Genomic DNA, 18,149 nt, shown 5'->3' on the forward strand with positions numbered 1-18,149 from the left:
ACGAGCATCGTTCTGTTGAAAATTTGCTCCCCAATACTACCGTATGAATCACACAACGAATAACGTCCATAATGTACCATTGTGCTGGCACAGATCCCTCACTCACCACTAGCCGTTACCAGTATCCTGACTCCAGAAGTAATATTGCAGTGCTTCGCCAAAATGTTGCAAGAATGGAAGCCCTCCCCAGGTCGCCGCTAAGTCGTTCCACGCTAAGGACATTACACAATAAGAGTAACTCGTTGTTAGGAGAGAGTTCATGTTACGGGTTTCCTGCTGAGACAGTTCTATTCGGATAAAGCAGGTGCATCACCGCGAGGGAGTGAAATGGCGGTATCATCGGAAACGTGTTCCAAAGCTGAAGTACCCGTGGTAGTAGAATTCATGTGGGTAAATCGTCCAAATTTGACTCAGATTCACCTTGAAGTTCTGGAGATACGTGTACGAAATGCAATGTTGGTTTCAGGCGTAGTGAAATCTTACCTACAATTTAACCAACCCACACGTATGTGTGTGATCAGGATGTCCGTATCTATCCCTATGTGATTCCCATCTAACGACCAAGCTGTAAGAACGTAGGAGGGAAACGAGATTTTCCGAAAGAGGACGACGATCACACAGAGGTTCTCGAATAGCTTCAGATTTCTAGCGCTGAGGACCTTCGAGATTGGTGGTATGTTGCGACCTTTCTTTCTGTGATGTTTGCGAGGTAGATGATGAGTTACCGGGAGAAGTACACTGGTCACGGCGGGTCGTGAGTCATTCTTAGATACTTCAATCGGTGGCGTACTTGTCCGCGAAAGGCAAACGTTCCAAATATCCGTATCGACCCGAAAAATAGTTTTAAACTGTTGGGAATTTTCAGATTACGTGGTTTTATCGTGCGTATTATCTTACATAGCATTGGACTGGTCACGAAACACATTTACTCCTCTCTCTGACTCAAACCTAATGACACAGCGAAGTACTCTGGACTGGGCATGCGAGAGATGCGCGTGCGCAGACATGTGATAGTAACGTGACTTTCAGGGTCGATTCTGCGTCAGAATTATAAATATTTCCCGGGCGAGTCTTATTTCGCCCACTGTAAGTAACTGGAGAGTTTCTTCAGAATATATACAGAGCGTTCAGTATATCGCGACCAACCCAGAACAAAAATAAGAACCGTATTAGACAAATGTTTTAAGGCTATCAGCGCGCATTGAGCATTATGATGACTTCCTTGTATATTTAAACAGCAGTACGTTTTTTCTTTTACGTGCACCTGTGGTCGAGTGGCCGTTCTGTCTTCGTTTGTGATGAGGCGAGAACGCCTGTTGTGCTGCTTACGGGAGAGTGCACATTTGTTTAATTCCGAGCAGCGGCTTTTGTTAGAGTTCGACTTCAAAGACCATCAAGGCGTTTTCCCACCCCCAAGCCCCGATTAAATAAACCTTTCCTCTGGATCATGAACGACCAAACGCGTATGAAGTAGAACACTTTTACTGGACGAAATGCATCTCCCGCTGCAGGATGTTCTCCGAATACATTTTTCCTCACCTACTACTGTGTAAATTAAGCTGGTGAATGGAGAGCTGTGCACTGACGTTGTGCGGTGCCATAATAATGAAGTTCTGATACTCTGACAGCCATACAGCGACTCTCGCGGTTGATCATAATTGTTTTGGGTTCCAAACGTTGCAGGTTTTTCAACTCCCGGTCGAGTTGCCGGTGGACATTTTGGTGGCAGTCTTTAAACCTTACGGTAACATCATCAGTCACGTTACTGAAACGTGGATGACATTTGAAACCTACAGTGTCCTCAGTGGAGTCCGTCAGATAAAAACTGAACTGAGGAAGCACATGCCTTCCTACTTGGCAATTGCCGGTTGCGGAACTGTCGTATGATGGCCGGCAGCGCACTTGTCCAGGTTGTGCCCAGGAAGACCATGTCCGGTGCGAATATTTCCAACGTAGATTGCTTCAGACGCCGATCGGAGACGTTACTCTTCCTGAGGCGCCCACTGTGTTCGTCTTACGCTTCGGCGGTGGTGCTACCTGCTGCGCCCCCGCTGCATCAGCCGGTACCGGCACTGACTCCTCTCGACGACGCGATGGAAGTTTTGCCTCTCTATCCTACACTGAGGCCGGAGGCAGTACCAACGAACGACGGCTGTCAGAAAACGCAATCTGTCTGTCCCGACAGCATGGTTATTGGAGCTGTATCGCTCTCCGATTTTCTGCCGTCTGGCCACATGTCAGACGAAAGTCGCCCACTACACGACATTGAACAACATGTTAGGAAGCAACAATCACCGAGGAAACGGAAAAGACAACGCCTTACCTCTTATGATGACTGCCTGCATCGGGTGATTTGTACACAGGATGGTGCACTGGATGGTGCACTGGATGGTGCACTGTCCTCAGACGCCCTGACATCTGACGACGCGACTTCCTTCCCCTCCTCCATCTCCACTCAGCATCCATCTCTGGACACCGACCTTTACCTGCCTGCGTCTTTTGCGTTTGCCTCCCTTTCTGTGTCTGACGCTACCTGTGGGCACCTCTGGTAGTGCTCCACTGAACCAGCCAGGTGGACAACTGTCTCCTGGGCGGACGACGTCGATGCTGAGGGTGGACATTATGGAGGTGTACAGAGCAATGAAAGCCCCTTGATGGGGTCGAGTCACTCCTCTTCACAGTGATGTACCCTCCCACAGTAGCCTAATAGGGAACTTCCTGTTCTTCCCAATGTTTGTTTCGCCCGCACTATATGCTGTGCACATTGACGTTGACGTGGTTCATACCGCAAACTTTTGTGCTCCCTTTGGCTTTACGGCTCATGTCTGCCATACTTTCCCTATTAATAGTGGGCAGACGCTCCACCAACGTTACGATATCCTCGCTGAGGTAATTGCCTATCTCCCTGATGCGAGAGTTTTGCCTCTGTCGTTTAGAGGGGACACGATGATCAACGTCTATGCGCCAAGTGGTTGGGGTCGCCACCACAAACGTTCCATTTACTTCTCCACCGGCTGCATTGATAATGGGAATTGACTTCGACTCCACACAGGCGCCGAAAGACTAACTGCCGCGTCACACATTGTGCACAGCGCTACCGGGAATTCTCCAGCACCTCAACTTTGTGGACTATTGGGAGCATGTTCATAGCGATTGTCCCAGATTTACGTTTTTCTCCCACCATGATGCATGTATCTGTGCCATCATTCTCTGCCGGCGGAGGGTGTGACGCTGCCGGGGACCATGAAAACTGATCATCCATATTATTTCACCCGACAGCCGCAGCTCATCAAGACGACGTGGACAGTTTGTCATCGGCTCCATGTTTCACATGTCTGCCCTGGCATGGTGGGTTCTCCGCCCAAAGCCACCCCTCCACAAGGCCTTGATTTGTTATGGAAGGGAGGTCGCGGCGTGGTGACGACGAACCCCTGATTTCCACATCCCCATTCTCCAGGAATGTACTACGATGTCGCATTAATCACAGCTTAAGGCGGTGGCGATTCGTGCCAAGGCACAGCTTACATCCATTTCTCGACGTCACCGTGAGGGGACTATGGACAGTGCGCACAACACGACAGGTTAGAACAAGAGCGTCCGTCATGTAACATATGATAGCGGAATGGCGCCACAGTCGGAGAAATTACATTAATATTATCACGGCTGATGACGCTTGGTGCTTAGATACCCATCGCTTTATAGGGTCTGCCCGCCAAGCACATTCTGTTATGCCGCACTCTGAACGACGTCGCCACGCTGCCAGCGTTACGGCGGTCTCCCGATTCTCCATTGGCTCGGTTCCCGGGGATACAACGGTGGATCTGCAGAGGACGAAATTTATGATGCTATCTAGACAGAGTTCCATGAATTAGTCGTCCGGTCCTGACGGTCTCCCACTAGAGTCCCCTAATGGTGCCACTGTGGAGAGAAATTTGTCGAGAACTTATGACGCCTCTCTTGTAGATCCCAGACAGTTTCCTCGATGGTTTCCTCATTCCTCTCCACAAGCCTCGAGGCACATAAAGGCTATGCGATTACCACCCTCTGACGTTGCGCAACAGCGACACGAAAATCTTTATTCGGCTATTGGCTGCGCATCGTAACTGGACGGCCCAGTACGTGGGTTCCCCAGACCAAACTTCTTTGGGAAGTGCCGACAGCATTCGCACTGCCCTCTGTCACTAATGAGACATGATCGCTCTTGCTCACGCTCGTCGTGTGCCTGGACTTTTGGCGGCTCTTCACTCCAGCCAGGCCGATCACGTGTACCTGGAAGGTGTGCTGCGCAGTGTGGGATACCCCGATACTACTGTCGACCTCGTAATGCGTCTCCTCCGTGGAGCTACGTCCTGTGTACTCTACAACGGCCATCTCACTCCTCCAATCTTGATCCGTCATTCGGTGGGTCAAGGCTGCCCGCTCTCTGCGCTGTTGTATACTTTCGCCGTGGAATCTTTGTCTGCGGCTACCGTCAACGCCTGTTTCGAATGGCCACGTATTATGTGGACGACCTCTTAATCATTCTTCATAGCGGTGGCGAAGTCAGGGAGTCACTGGAATTGTTTACGACCTACGCCGAATCTTCTCGTAGCTGCCTTAAAGTACGCAAATCGAACTCCTTGGTTGTAGGTGCGGAGCTTCCTGCGGACAGCACTGTTCCAGTGCGTGTAGCTGCTACAGTCCGATGCTTAGGACTCGATTTCGCAAGTGATCTACACCGCACGACTGCTCTCAACTACCGGCGACTACTGTTCCAACTACGAGCTGGGCTCGTTTACGAGTCCTCGACCTTCTGCCACGGACACAATATATAAATGTATATTTGGCGCACATTTCCCTCACGTGTCACAGAGACATCCTGTTTCGCCGCTCAAGGCCCGCCGCATGCCAGTGGCATTGGGTTCGTATGTTTGCCACAGCTCGCTGATTCAAGTTAAGGTTTGAGACCTTCACCCTCCAAGATGCAGGGGCGATTTAGGCCTGTGTCATGTCCATGACACAGCGATGACCCTTTTCGTAAGCTCTCAGCCGTTGTCCTAACTGCCTTACACCCTTTTGCTGGTAACCCTTCCACCACACTCTCTCAGCCCCTATCCAGCTTTCGGAAGTCCCGCCGCCCTTATCTTACTTCCGCCATTTTCCCTCAAACTGAGCTGTGTCCGTACTGCGATACTGCCAGCGCACCTGCCATCCACGGAGGCGATCTATGGATTTTTTTCAGCAGCTCAGGTCACTGACGGGAAGCATTTCCATGTCGACAGGCGTGCCGAATGGCCATCGGTGTGTGCTCCTTTCGATGGTATCGTACTGTCATTTGGAAGCAAACTGCCGGTCACGCCTCCACGAGATCACCTTGCAGAGGCCCCGTTAGTTATCGTCTGTGATATTCTGGACACAGACGAGCATCGTCTAGTGTTCGGATCGGCGATAGGTATCCGGTTCTTGGTGAGAGAGATGTTGGCCCTAATCACCCGTACGATTCCTCATCAAATATGTCCTCATCTAATCCTCTTTCAGGTCTCTTGATACTTCCCAAAACAAAGACGAACCCCGTGAAGTGGATTTGTGGAATAGCAGTTCACTACTTGTTTTCTGACTGTGAGAAACATGTCCTTGATTTCTGGCACCTCCTTAATGAACGCCATTGTACAGTTGTACGTAATACCAAATACAGTAGTGTCTTCCTTAACCCAACCCGGAGTTGGAGTGTACTGCAATGAGAAGTTGATCCACTCCTTTCTCAAACCGGTTATTCTCTTTTCATCGGAATTTCGTCTCCAAAGAACTATGCGTCGGTAGTCTTACCGAATCTGGAGACTTGTCGCTCCTTCATCCTCTCGATGTCGATTTCTTGCTATCCTCCATGTTATTAATAATATTTAAAAATACAACAAAAAAGGAAAAAATAAACAAATAAATTATTTATTCTTCAGTTAAAACTTCCGGGCCGAGAGGCCGTGGTCGATGTATGAAATTTCCACCTACTGTTCCTTTTAGCGCTACGTCACATTTCCTACGCTTTTGTTGGTTCCTGAGTAGAGGGAACGGGAAATGGTAGTTAGGCCCGTCCTTGTATTTCGGCGCCAGAAAGTTCCCTTTGACAAAAAGTTTTGAAAAAGTCTTAACGCCTTTCATTAGTAATAAAAATGTCCTCGGTCCCCAGTCTGAACGCCGCCACGGCGTAAATTTGGAGCGAGAACCATTAGCAATGGAAGCCGAAGACTTCTAGCATTAGAAGTCACCTTCATCCAGCCAATGGCCTTGTCGATGGGGCGAAGAGCGGACAGTTCCATTTTGCCCTTGGGGTTGGAAACTGCTTTAAAGGCGGAAGAATCAGCAACGAGTAACGGTTTAGGATGCAGAAGGAAATGGAAACCACTCTATTAAAGACACGTAATACGTATCTACAGGACATGTGCGCTGTACCTGAAAAGGAGTCATCATGATTTCTCCATTAGCAAAAGGTTCCGGAGTAGTCCCCCATCTGGACCTCCAGAAGAGCGCTACCAAGAGGAAGGTATCCATAAGAAACTGTTTGAATAACTAACGAAAGGATAACGTTCTACGAGTCGGGTGGTGGAATGTAAGAAGTTTGAATGTAGCAGGGAAGCTAGAAAATCTGAAAAGCAAAATGCTAAGGCTTCTAAAAACGCTACCACAACAAAGGTCAAAAATTAATTATGATTGTGGTGTTGCTCACGCTGCTAAATACTGCATTTTCGGGCAACAACAAAGTTATATTATGCGGCAGGTGTCATTAGAGCGCAGTTAATAAAGTCATTTAATAAAATAATGGATAAACTAGGCACTCATCTTTTCGTGTTTCCCACGCTGGTCTCGTTGTGAACTCATGGCTCAATCGTCGAAAATCTAGGCGGTGATGATTTCAAGCTCGCATGCAAAGAGGCCTGGTGTTATTCTACGATATTCAAACGTTTAATAGATGTGTTTCATAAACCATTCTTGAAGATTAAAGATAGCACAATGGTGATGTAAAAAAAGTAATCAGCACTCAGAATGAAAGTTACACTTTTTTTATTACTTTTGTTGCAATACCACGTAACTCACAAAACATCACTTCACGATATAAAACATACTTGTAAATATCTTTCTCACTGTTAAAGTTCACATTTTATAAACTGACTACAATTTGCGTCTTTTCAACATGACGACCAAGACGTGACTCTCCAATAACCGCTTACGTGCCCAAAAATCAGAGTTACAAGTACGTCAAAGATCATAGTGACAAAAGAAAGAATACACATAAGAATAATATCATTGCAATATAAACATATCGATGTATCAAAGTACCTCTACATCAATGAAATCAAATCTGAATGTTGTCACAGAAATATGTTAACTACTTTACAGAAACACAGTAGAATATTGCTGGTATCGAGAGGTTGAGGTGAGGTGCCGTAATGGTTACGTAATTCAAGTACCATTTCAGGCTCAATCAAGATATAGTGTGGGCCAGTGAAGTAAAATAGAAAGAAGACAAAGGTATCTGGTCAGGTGAATGTAGGGTAATATCAAAAGCAGCAGGCAGTGGTATAAAGAGTGTAGGATGCGTTATGACTAGGATGCGTTACTCTGAACAATTCAGTGATAAGGTTATTCTCATCAGAACGGATAGCAAACCATGACCGACAACGATAGTTCAGGTATACATGCCGACATCATAAGCCGAAGATGAAGAGACAGAGAAATTATAAGAGGATATCGGACGAGTGTAGGAGAAGAGTAGAAAAAAAAGTTGTGGGAGAATAAGGGCTTGGCATTATGGATGAGAGTGGAGAAAGACTAATTGAGTTCTGCAGTAAATTCTAGGTAATAATAGTGAATACTCTGCTCAAGAATCACAATAGGAGGAGGTATGCTTGGAAAAGGCCAGGGGATACAGAAAGATTTCAGTTAGATTACATCAAGGTCAGACAGAGACTCCGAAATCATATACTGGATTTAAGGCACATCCAAGGGCAGACATAGACTCAGATCACATGACTAGTCTGAAGTTTAAGAGTCTAGTCAGGAGGAAACAGTGTGCAAAGCAGTCGGATATGGAAGTACTAGGTAATGAAGAGCTATGGTTGAAGTTCTCTGAGGCTGTAGATACAGCAACAAGGGAAAGCTCAGTAGGCAGTTCAGTTGAAAAGGAATGGACATCTCTAAAAAGAGCAATCACAGAAATTGCGAAACAAAACATAGACACAAAGAAGTAACGACAAAGAAACTTTGGGTAATCCACAAAAAAAAAAAAAAAAATTCAGTTGGTCGACGAAAGGAGGAAGTACAAAAATGTTCCTGGAAATGCAGGAATACAGAAATACAATTTTCTCAGGAGTGAAACAAATACTAAGTGCAGGGATGCTAAGGCGAAACGACTACACGAAATATGTGAGGAAATCTAGAAAGAAATGTTTGTCGGTAGGATTAAGTCAGCATATAGAGGATTCATACCAGTACTCGGTGACACTGAATGCGACAGGGGTAACATGAAGAGTGCAACGGGAGTTCCACTATGAAATGCAGGGGAGAGAGCAGACAGGTGGAAAGAGTAAACGGAAATCCTCTATGAAGGCGGAAGAGTCACCTGATGACGTGGTGCCGGCCATTGTGGTCGAGCGGTTCTAGGCGCTTCAGTCTGGAATCGCGCTACCACTACGGTCACAGGTTCGAATCAAAAATGGTTCAAATGGCTCTGAGCACTATGGGACTTAACAGCTGAAGTCATCAGTCCCCTAGAACTTAGAACGACTTAAACCTAACTAACCTAGGGACATCACACACATCCATGCCCGAGGAAGGATTCGAACCTGCGACCGTAGCAGTCGCGCGGTTCCAGACTGAAACGCCTAGAACCGCTGGGCCACCCCGGCCGGCGGTTCGAATCCTGCCTAGAGCATGGATGTATGTGGTGTCCTTAGGTTAAAGTAGTTCTCAGTTCTAGGGGACTGATGTCCTCAGATGGTAAGTCCCATAGAGCTCAGAACCATTTGAACCATTTTGATGACGTGGTAGAAGAAGAAGGAGTACTCGATGTAGAATAGATAGGGGACACAGTATTAGAATCAGAATTTAAAATATATTAGAAAGATTTAAGTTCGAATAAGACAATAGGGATAAGTAACATTCCATCAGAATTTCTAAGATCATTGGGGCAAGAGGCAAAAAAAAAAAAAAAAAGAAAGGAACAACTATTCACGTTGACGAGTGGAAATTATGAGTCTGCCGATGTAGCATCTGGCTGTCGGAAAAATATCCACAAAATTCCAATGATTGTAAGGGACGACAAGTGCGAAAATTATAACACATTTATCCTAATAGCTCATGCATCCAAGTTATTGACAAGATTAATATACATATGAATGGAAAAGGTAATTGAGAATCTGTTAGGACGATTAGTTTGCCTTTAGGAAGGATAAAGGCACCAGAGAGGCAGTTCTGACGTTGCGATTGATAATGGAAGCAAGACTAAAGAAAAATCAGGACATGTTCATAGGAACTGCCGACCTACAAAAATGGTCTGACAATGTCAAATGGAGCAAGATATTTGAAATTCCTAGAAAAATAGTGGTAAGCAATAGAGAAAGATTGGTAATATACAACATGTACAAGAGCCAAGAGTTGAAGACCAAGAAGGAAGTGTTCATATTAAAACGTTTCTAAGGCAGGATGCAGTCTTCCGCTCCTACTAATCAGTTTGTACATCGAAGAAGCAATGACGGAGATAAAAGGTGATGTGATTCGCTGGTGACATTGCTATCTACAGTGAAAGTGAAGAGTGATTACAGAATCTGTTGAATGGAATGAACAGTCAAATGATTACAGAATGTGGACTGAGAGTAAATCGAAGGAAGCCGAAATTAGTGAGAAGTAGCAGAAACGAGTACAGCGAGAAACTTGACATCAGGAATGGTGATCACTAACTAGATGGAATTAAAGCAACTTGCTACATAGGCAGCAAAGTAATCCGTGACGGAAGAAGCAAGGAGGACATAAAAAGGAGGCTGGCACTGCCAAAAACGGCATTCTTGGCCAGGAAGAATCTACTATCATCAAACATGGACCTTAATTTGAGGAATAAATTTCTAAGAAACTGCGTTTTTAACATAGCCTTATATGATGTGAACCAAGGACTGCGGGAAAACTTAAATAGAATAGAGTCCAAGTCCTTGAGATGTTGTGTTATAGAAGAACTCTGAAAATTATGTACACTGGTAAGGTAAGGTAGCTGACAACCTATGCTCCAGGTGACATGCTTCAAGTAGAATCATGTTTAGGGCTCATGCTATATAGGGGTATGCTAACTTTACGATATAAAACATTTCTGTTTTATTGTTTGCATTAACGCTAGAATCACAAATGTATTTTCCATAACGCGTACTACATAATGGGGGAGGGTTCTTTTTACCCATCAAAAAATAAAGTTAAAGAAATAAATTTCGCTACTTGTTGCTAAATTTAATTGACAACATAATTTTAAAATAGGTACTGATAAGTAAGTAGGCTCTAAAACTTGAAATTTTAGCACAATCTTCGCAACACCAAATCATTTCCCACAACGTCTACACTATGAAGAGAGGTAATTTATGAACAACACAGATTATTAAAAAATACGTATTTTGTTAACTGTAGATGACTTTTAATCACAACATACTTTTTAGAGATATGTTGATGTGCAAGAACGTTCTGAACCTTAAATGTATATACTATATATATTGTGAAAAGTCACAACCACTACTAAGACTTTTTGGGTTAAATTTTACTGAAATATTTAAAGGAATTACAGAATCTGGTGTAAGAAATAATTAAAAACAGTTACTATTTTTTCGAATTTTTAAGAAATTGAGTACAACCTAGATTACGATATTTTCAGGATGTGGGCATAAAGTAACTCACTCTCCTCCCCCCCCCCCCCCCAGCCCACCCCCTCACCTTTCGTATTGCCAGGGTGATTTCTTCTCTTAAGATACACAATTATACTTTACTGTAATAAATAAAAAATGTTTTCACGGTGTTTTCTGCTTTGTTTAGCTTTTACTAACGCTGCAGATTTTCTTCCATTTACTTCGTTTCTGTCTTCCTACGAAATGAATATAATTGCTAGTCTACTAATACGTGCACTACAATCATCTTCAGGATCGTACTCGTACTCATTTTGTGAATCTTGCTCGCTACAGTTAATGGCTTCCTCGTCTTCATCAGAACTGTCATAATATCCACCTGAATATTCTCTTTCAGCATCAGATCTTATTCGATAGCTTATGAAGTCTGTCAGTTGTGACGTTTTTACGCGACCTGAACAACAAAAAGTCTTTTGTACTCTATAGACCACTTGCATACAAAACCAGAAGCGAAACACTTCCCGTATTAGGACAATAGAAAATCCTAGCAGAAGAAATTTTGTAATCTCTTTGACTTTCCGGCGATTCGTTATCTTAATGATATCGGATGTTGTGCAGTTGGTCCATGTCTTCCCAAAAGTTATTTCGAGGTCTAACTCGACGTGTTCATGAGATGTCAGCCACAGGGAATACCTGATGAAGACGTCGAGCTACAGCCTGAAAATATCGTGCTTGGAAGACGCGGACCACCGGCAGAACACCCGGTCTCAAACGAGATGGTGATAGAAAATTTGCTTTTATGAATAACTGCGACGTGTATTTTGTACACCAAACGTGACAAACTCATTTGAACTTCTGACAGACGCACTACTGGTCTTCGACAATATAAGAAAAATGTTTCAGAACGGTAACTGAAGCAATGATGAAGGAACATCTGTTTGTGCTGACCCAATAAAAAACTTTAGACAGTACTTGGAGTTGTCCGCTGGAGGGTTAAATAGCACCTTATAATTTTTATTCGGTAATCTACTTCTTCCTGTCAAGGCCTGTTTCAGAACGTATCGCAAGGTACCATTCCTTAAACGTAATTAAAAATGTAACACAGAATTGACTTTGTTTCTAGCACATAGTGCGGTAGTGGGTATAAGGTACGGTCGAGTTGCTGAGGCCGTAAAGAAATGGGAACACAAGAAAAATTCACTCGTCACTAACGGTTTGTGTGGGTACAATGTACACCTACTAAGAGAAAATGAAAATGATTCTAATGGAAGACTTAAGTAAGAAGAGCTCCAATTGCAATACTTATTTCGTACTTCCAACACAGATATACGCCCTACAGTACTGTAGTACTTTTAAATGTTATGTTGTATGCAGTAAAGGTAGTCTCTAAATGGTTCAAATGGCTCTGAGCACTATGGGACTTAAAATCTATGGTTATCAGTCCCCTAGAACTTAGAACTACTTAAACCTAACTAACCTAAGGACATCACACAACACCCGAGGCAGAGAAAATCCCTGACCCCGCCAGGAATCGAACCCGGGAACCCGGGCGAGGAAAGCGAGAACGCTACCGCACGACCACGAGCTGCGGACAAGGTAGTCTCTGATAATACACAAACCTTCATCTGAAGACGCTTGACTGAATGATCAGAGTGCATTTTCTTTGTGTTTCCATTTCTTTACATTCAACTTCATCAAGGTCATGGGTACAACTACTAGTGCAGTCAGATTTGTGTTTCGGTTTTAATAATGTCATGTTTTTGTGAGTGGTACAGGAGGAGAGGAAGTGGATTGCCAACAAAAAAAAATAGGATGGCCTTTAAAAAATGTAGTGATGTTTGAAAATATGATGTGTTGCTGATTTGGGTGCTGGCCTTACGCCTTGACGGCACCCGCAGTCAGCGATATGCTGTCGGTACCAGCTTAAACGCACTCCGTCTTCTTGCGCCTACAGACTCTTGTTTCGGCTACCTGTGCGACAGCGCCGCATAGTCCTGACATACACCACAGCCGTGTATGCATTTCTTGTCGCACTCAAAGTTTGCGAATCGGCATGACTTCCTCCACGCAGGAGAAGACAGTCCACACTGGCAATAACAAGTGATAAATACGCTTCCAGACAAAGCTGTTTCTTTAGCCCCTTAAGGTAAATGACAGCCACCCTCACCAGCTTCTGCGCTCAGCCTCCTCCACCAGCAGCGTCACCACCTCATCTATGCAGCATCCACACCCTCTAAAAATCCTGAACTGAGGGTGACTGCTACAGGCGATAAAACTTTGCAACCTCCCCCCTCCTAATCAGCCTGTTGGATTGCGATTTAAGGACTGTGATCGCGTATGCCTTGTGAAATTTTACAATGAGTAAGGCTACCGTTGTCGACGGAAAATAATACCGTTTAGTAGGAGGAAAGTGTACAACAAACCCTTATGAAGGAAGTATCTATTCTAAACCTAATCTAAATACTGATAATAATTTCGAAATTGGTGGAATATACTGCAATCACTCAGGAGCTACAGGAGGGGGAAAAGGGTACCACGTAATATTTTTAACATATGTAATATTTTTAACACTGCCACTAGGGCAGTGAATATCCAAAATCTTAAGAAAGATATTGGCAAAGGAAATTAAGCAAATAATCACTGGCGTGGTAACAGAAGATTGTCACGCTTTTCTATAGCACAACAGTTCATGACAAAATAAATGAATCAGAAAGCACTGATCTTCCATTTACTCACTATGAAATGCTAAATTTTGAAAGCAAAGTTAAATGAAGTTCCTGGATAAATAAATGACTGACTTTAAGCGAAACTTTGTTAAGTAATAATTGTCTTTCAGTAACCTCAGCGTAATGGAATGCAAAATTTAGAAAAAGGCAAGTAATTTACTTTCAATCATTGAATGATTGTATTGAATTTACTTTAAGCGAATGAGGAACCGATTTACTTTTAACGTAAGAACAGTGAGATACATACCAAGCCAGCAGAAGTCACTCGCTAAGCTGAACACATCCACTAAAATGATGTCAAGTCGGAAAACTCCCCGGTATAGAAATACACTAGTGAGTGCAACGTTCTCAAAGACTTACACGTGCAACATCATACCTTCCCAAACCATGAATTTCGATCACCAAAACTGTCATGTTTGAGAATCTTCTGGTGTATATTACATATTCACCATATTATGCATCTTTTGAGGGGTGCAGTGGGCCCATATTTCATGTGCGAACAATACAATGTGCGAACGCATCAAAGAGTGCTGATGTAGGAGCTCATGGAATGAGACTATATACGGCGAACGGACTGGTCTGTCCAGTCCCCCAATCTAATCCCATCGCGCACCTGTGGGATGCATTATTGAGGAGACTTACTACAGCACGCCACGTGCATGTCACGACCATTTAGCTGTTGTCAGCTGCGCTGAAGGAGGATTGGAACGCCTATAGCAAGCACTGCTCACCAACCTTGGGGTCAGCATGGGAGCATGTATCAGAGCATGTATTGCTGTCTTTGGTGACAATACACCTTATTAAGAACCATTTAGCGCCGTTTGCAATGTGCAGGGGGCCTCATGTCTCACAGTACCTTCAGTGTAAATGTCTTCGAATATAAATATCCGTCACTGCTGTTTGTCTTATTGCGAATTCTCTCAGCTACCCTCAGTACTACAATGTAGCATTTATTTCTTTGTAGAGTTCATCTAGCCTTGTGACTTGGCAGTGACACCAAATGCAAAAGTGGCTTTCGTCCTTCAGTTTTTCATGTCAATGCATATTCAAGATGATGCTGGAAAACCATTTTGACATTAACACTCCGTGCACGACAATGCGCGATATCAATATGTTAAAAATGCCTCACACGAAAATTTAAATTTTCAGGCATTCATATCTCCATTTCTATTGGTCACAGAGATAGGGTGTCAAGTGTTTTGGATTGCCCTTGGCCTAGCGACCATTTGTATACCTACCGGAAGAACGGACATACTGTAGCTACAGTATTGTACAGAACCAAAATTTAAACATTATACACTTACTGAAGGCCAGTAAAAATGAGCAAATCGGTTGGACCTTTTGCACTAAGTATGGTACAGGGTTGGTCTTATACGGCTTATAAAAGCACCATTTGTTCATGGGTTATCCTGAGAAATTCCACCCCCCCCTCCCCCAAAAAAACCACAGTTTTTTGGTATCAAAACTACCTCTTCCGTGGAGGTCCAGATCTTTCATTTCTGTTCATAATAAACCGTCAAAATTATTACCTTATGTTATAGTTTCAGATTTTCAGTACCGCAGAAACCGGTTCTTTACCGTTTTTTCAACTATGTATCTAAATAACTAGCGATAGAAAACAGCTCAAATGATTTATGTCCATTATTTAGACATTTATCTAAATAAACCATTTTCCCATTTTCCAATACCTTTATCCGTAACCAATATAGACCTGAAAAACCATGATTTTTTTGGTATCGAAAGCATCAGTTCTGGGCATGACCATGTCTATAACTTCTATTCATGGCAAATCGTCAAAATTTTTACCATACATTCTTAAGATGTTCTCGCGGAAACTTTAAGCTTTCTTCGATATGGCTGTTAACAATATCCAGACGTTAAAATTTAATGTACTTGTTCACTTAAGATATACATTTAATATCCGGCCTGAGACGTAAATGTAGTTTTAATTAAAGTGGTAAGGATTATGGGGTTATCAACAAGGTTTGTAAGGTCACAAACTTTTGGTTTAGTTGACATATGTTCATCAATAAAATTTTACGACGGGCTGTCTCTGCATATTGCGCATTTCACGTCCTTACAGGCCTTTTTGACTTGGTGATTATTCGATGGTGCAACCTGGCGGCTTAACCAGCTTACGTAAAATTTATTTTGTCATCCGAAATTCATAGCACCTGCAAATAAAACGACGTATTTTTGTTACACCTATAGTGTAGCTAAAAACTGCTGTGCATTTTTAAGTTGATGTGTTGAAGGGACACAATTTTGCACGTTGAAAGCTATAAAGTGATCCCAATAACTAGTATGTTGAATATCAAAGTATCAGACACGCAATCAGTACGGATTATTGGAGATAACATGAAAAGTAACATCACAGCAGATATCAGAGGGCTTGCTACCAGCTTAGCATATTGACATTTCCGCCATATCAAGAACACAAATTTTCAAGTTTGCTCAACATGTTCGAAGGCCATCAAAACCAACATGGATTGGCTTGATGTTCATGAAATGACTCACATTACGGATGGTCAACACATTGATACACTACAGGAAAAGAGAGGAAATATTTTTTTTTTGTGGATTACAAAGAAGTGCTAGAAGAAAATGATTTGGGAACAGGAACAGACGTGGCATCACAATTAAGTTATTATTATTATCGCAAAATCGCCTTACGGATTTTATACACAATCCGTTAGAAGCGTGGACTCACATCACTACCTATCAAGACTCGGACTTTATTATTTAAGCTCTACAGCCACTTCGTTAGGTTCTGAAAGTGCTGCCTGAAGGAGAAACGTCTCTCAGAAATGTTTTTGTTATCCTCTGTAGACATCAATTTTTTGTTAATTTGTGGTAAGTTCCAATGGCACCAAACTGCTCGGGTCATCGGTTTCTAGGCTTACACACTACTTAATCTAACCTAAATTAAATTACGCAAAGGACAACACACACACCCAGGGAGGACTCGAACCCCCAACGGGCGAAGCTGTGCGAACTGTGGCAAGGCGCCGCTGACTCCCCGACTACCCCGCGCGGCTAATCAAACTGTGGGGTATACAGTGTTATTACAGTATTTGTTGATTAATCAGTATAGTATTTCATGTATTTATACGTTGCTCTTAATGTCATTTTATAGCTTCATTATTCAATACAGACGTTGGTGCTGTCGGTACTCGATGTTTATACATCGATGTCGGCCGTCGATGTTCACACGTCGATGATGAAACAGAAATCAGCGCCGATAATACATGAACATCGCATATCCCTGCAATACCAAAACAGTCCAATATGTACAATCACAGCACTCAATGTTGTGAAAGTTGTTACGATCAGACAGTAACACACTAGCGCCCCAAGGGGCAAGAAAGCCATTCGGCACTCAACCTCATATGTACTATAAGATTAATGATTATCTACAATTTTTTGTAGTTAATTTAAGAATTAGTTATTATGTTTTTGCATCCCAGGAGTTAGAAACATATCAGGAGACCTGACTAATCATAGAATAACTCTAAACAGAGCTAAAGCTCACGACTGAAATGACAAGAGGTGCAATTTCTTCGTGAAAAAATATTCTCTAAACAGCATATAATTTCAACTTATTCGACTAAAGGCAAGAAAATATGCACATGGTACTTTGTTCGTAAGAATCATGGATTTCTTTTGCTGACTGTTCCTGTGCCTTCCACTTTCTTCTTTTGTCGTCATTGCACTTCACCCGTCTTCTCAGTTCAACAAGGAAGGGGATGGGTGATCGGTAGGTAATAACAAAAAACATAGTTACATCAACAACATATCACGGGTAGAATGCCAACGAAACGTGACATCATAAACCATAACAATTTTATACGTAGCAAGTCATCATGGTATCGGAATAGCTTCTACGTTTTGTAACTGACATGATTTCATCGGTTATATATTTTAACTTTATTTCTGTTTTTATTTTTAATGGGAGAGTCTATCCTTCCCCATAGGGCATTTCTAGCAAAAAACAAAGGTAACCAAAACACTCACGCACATTTTAAAGTCGAATGGTTACCTCTGACTTAGTTGTTATTTTATTTACATTTTTCATAAGTATTTTAAATGTTTTAATGCTGCTATCTATTTGTATTTTAAATGGCATTGTAGGTACATTGTATACAGTACGCCCTCTATCATAATTATGGTTCTCTCCCTTTTTAACAAATTTTCATTATCATAATAACCTGACAATTGATATTTCTGTAATCAATCACTGTACATATGCCGTTTAGTAATAAAGAAGTTTCTTTGTTTCTCTTTACACAAATGTTTCAGACGTTGGTCAACTATGTACCACATTTTAAAATAATTAAACCTTCGGCCATTTACACTAGTTTCATTTTATCCATATAGATTATCCATTGCCACTGACACCTTATTTACAGTTATAAATAGTCAGCTGTGTTGCTCCTTTTCCTCTTGGGTGGCGCTTGCTGTCAGCATAAATGTACTGTGGCACTACCTAGTGGCCATGCTCTCTGTATTCACAATCTGAATTATGTCAGTCCGCTCATGTTCGTTACAAGTCGACCATGTAACCATGTAATTCTCT

This window comes from Schistocerca serialis, chromosome 1 (assembly GCF_023864345.2).
Source record: "Schistocerca serialis cubense isolate TAMUIC-IGC-003099 chromosome 1, iqSchSeri2.2, whole genome shotgun sequence".
NCBI lineage: Eukaryota > Metazoa > Arthropoda > Insecta > Orthoptera > Acrididae > Schistocerca > Schistocerca serialis.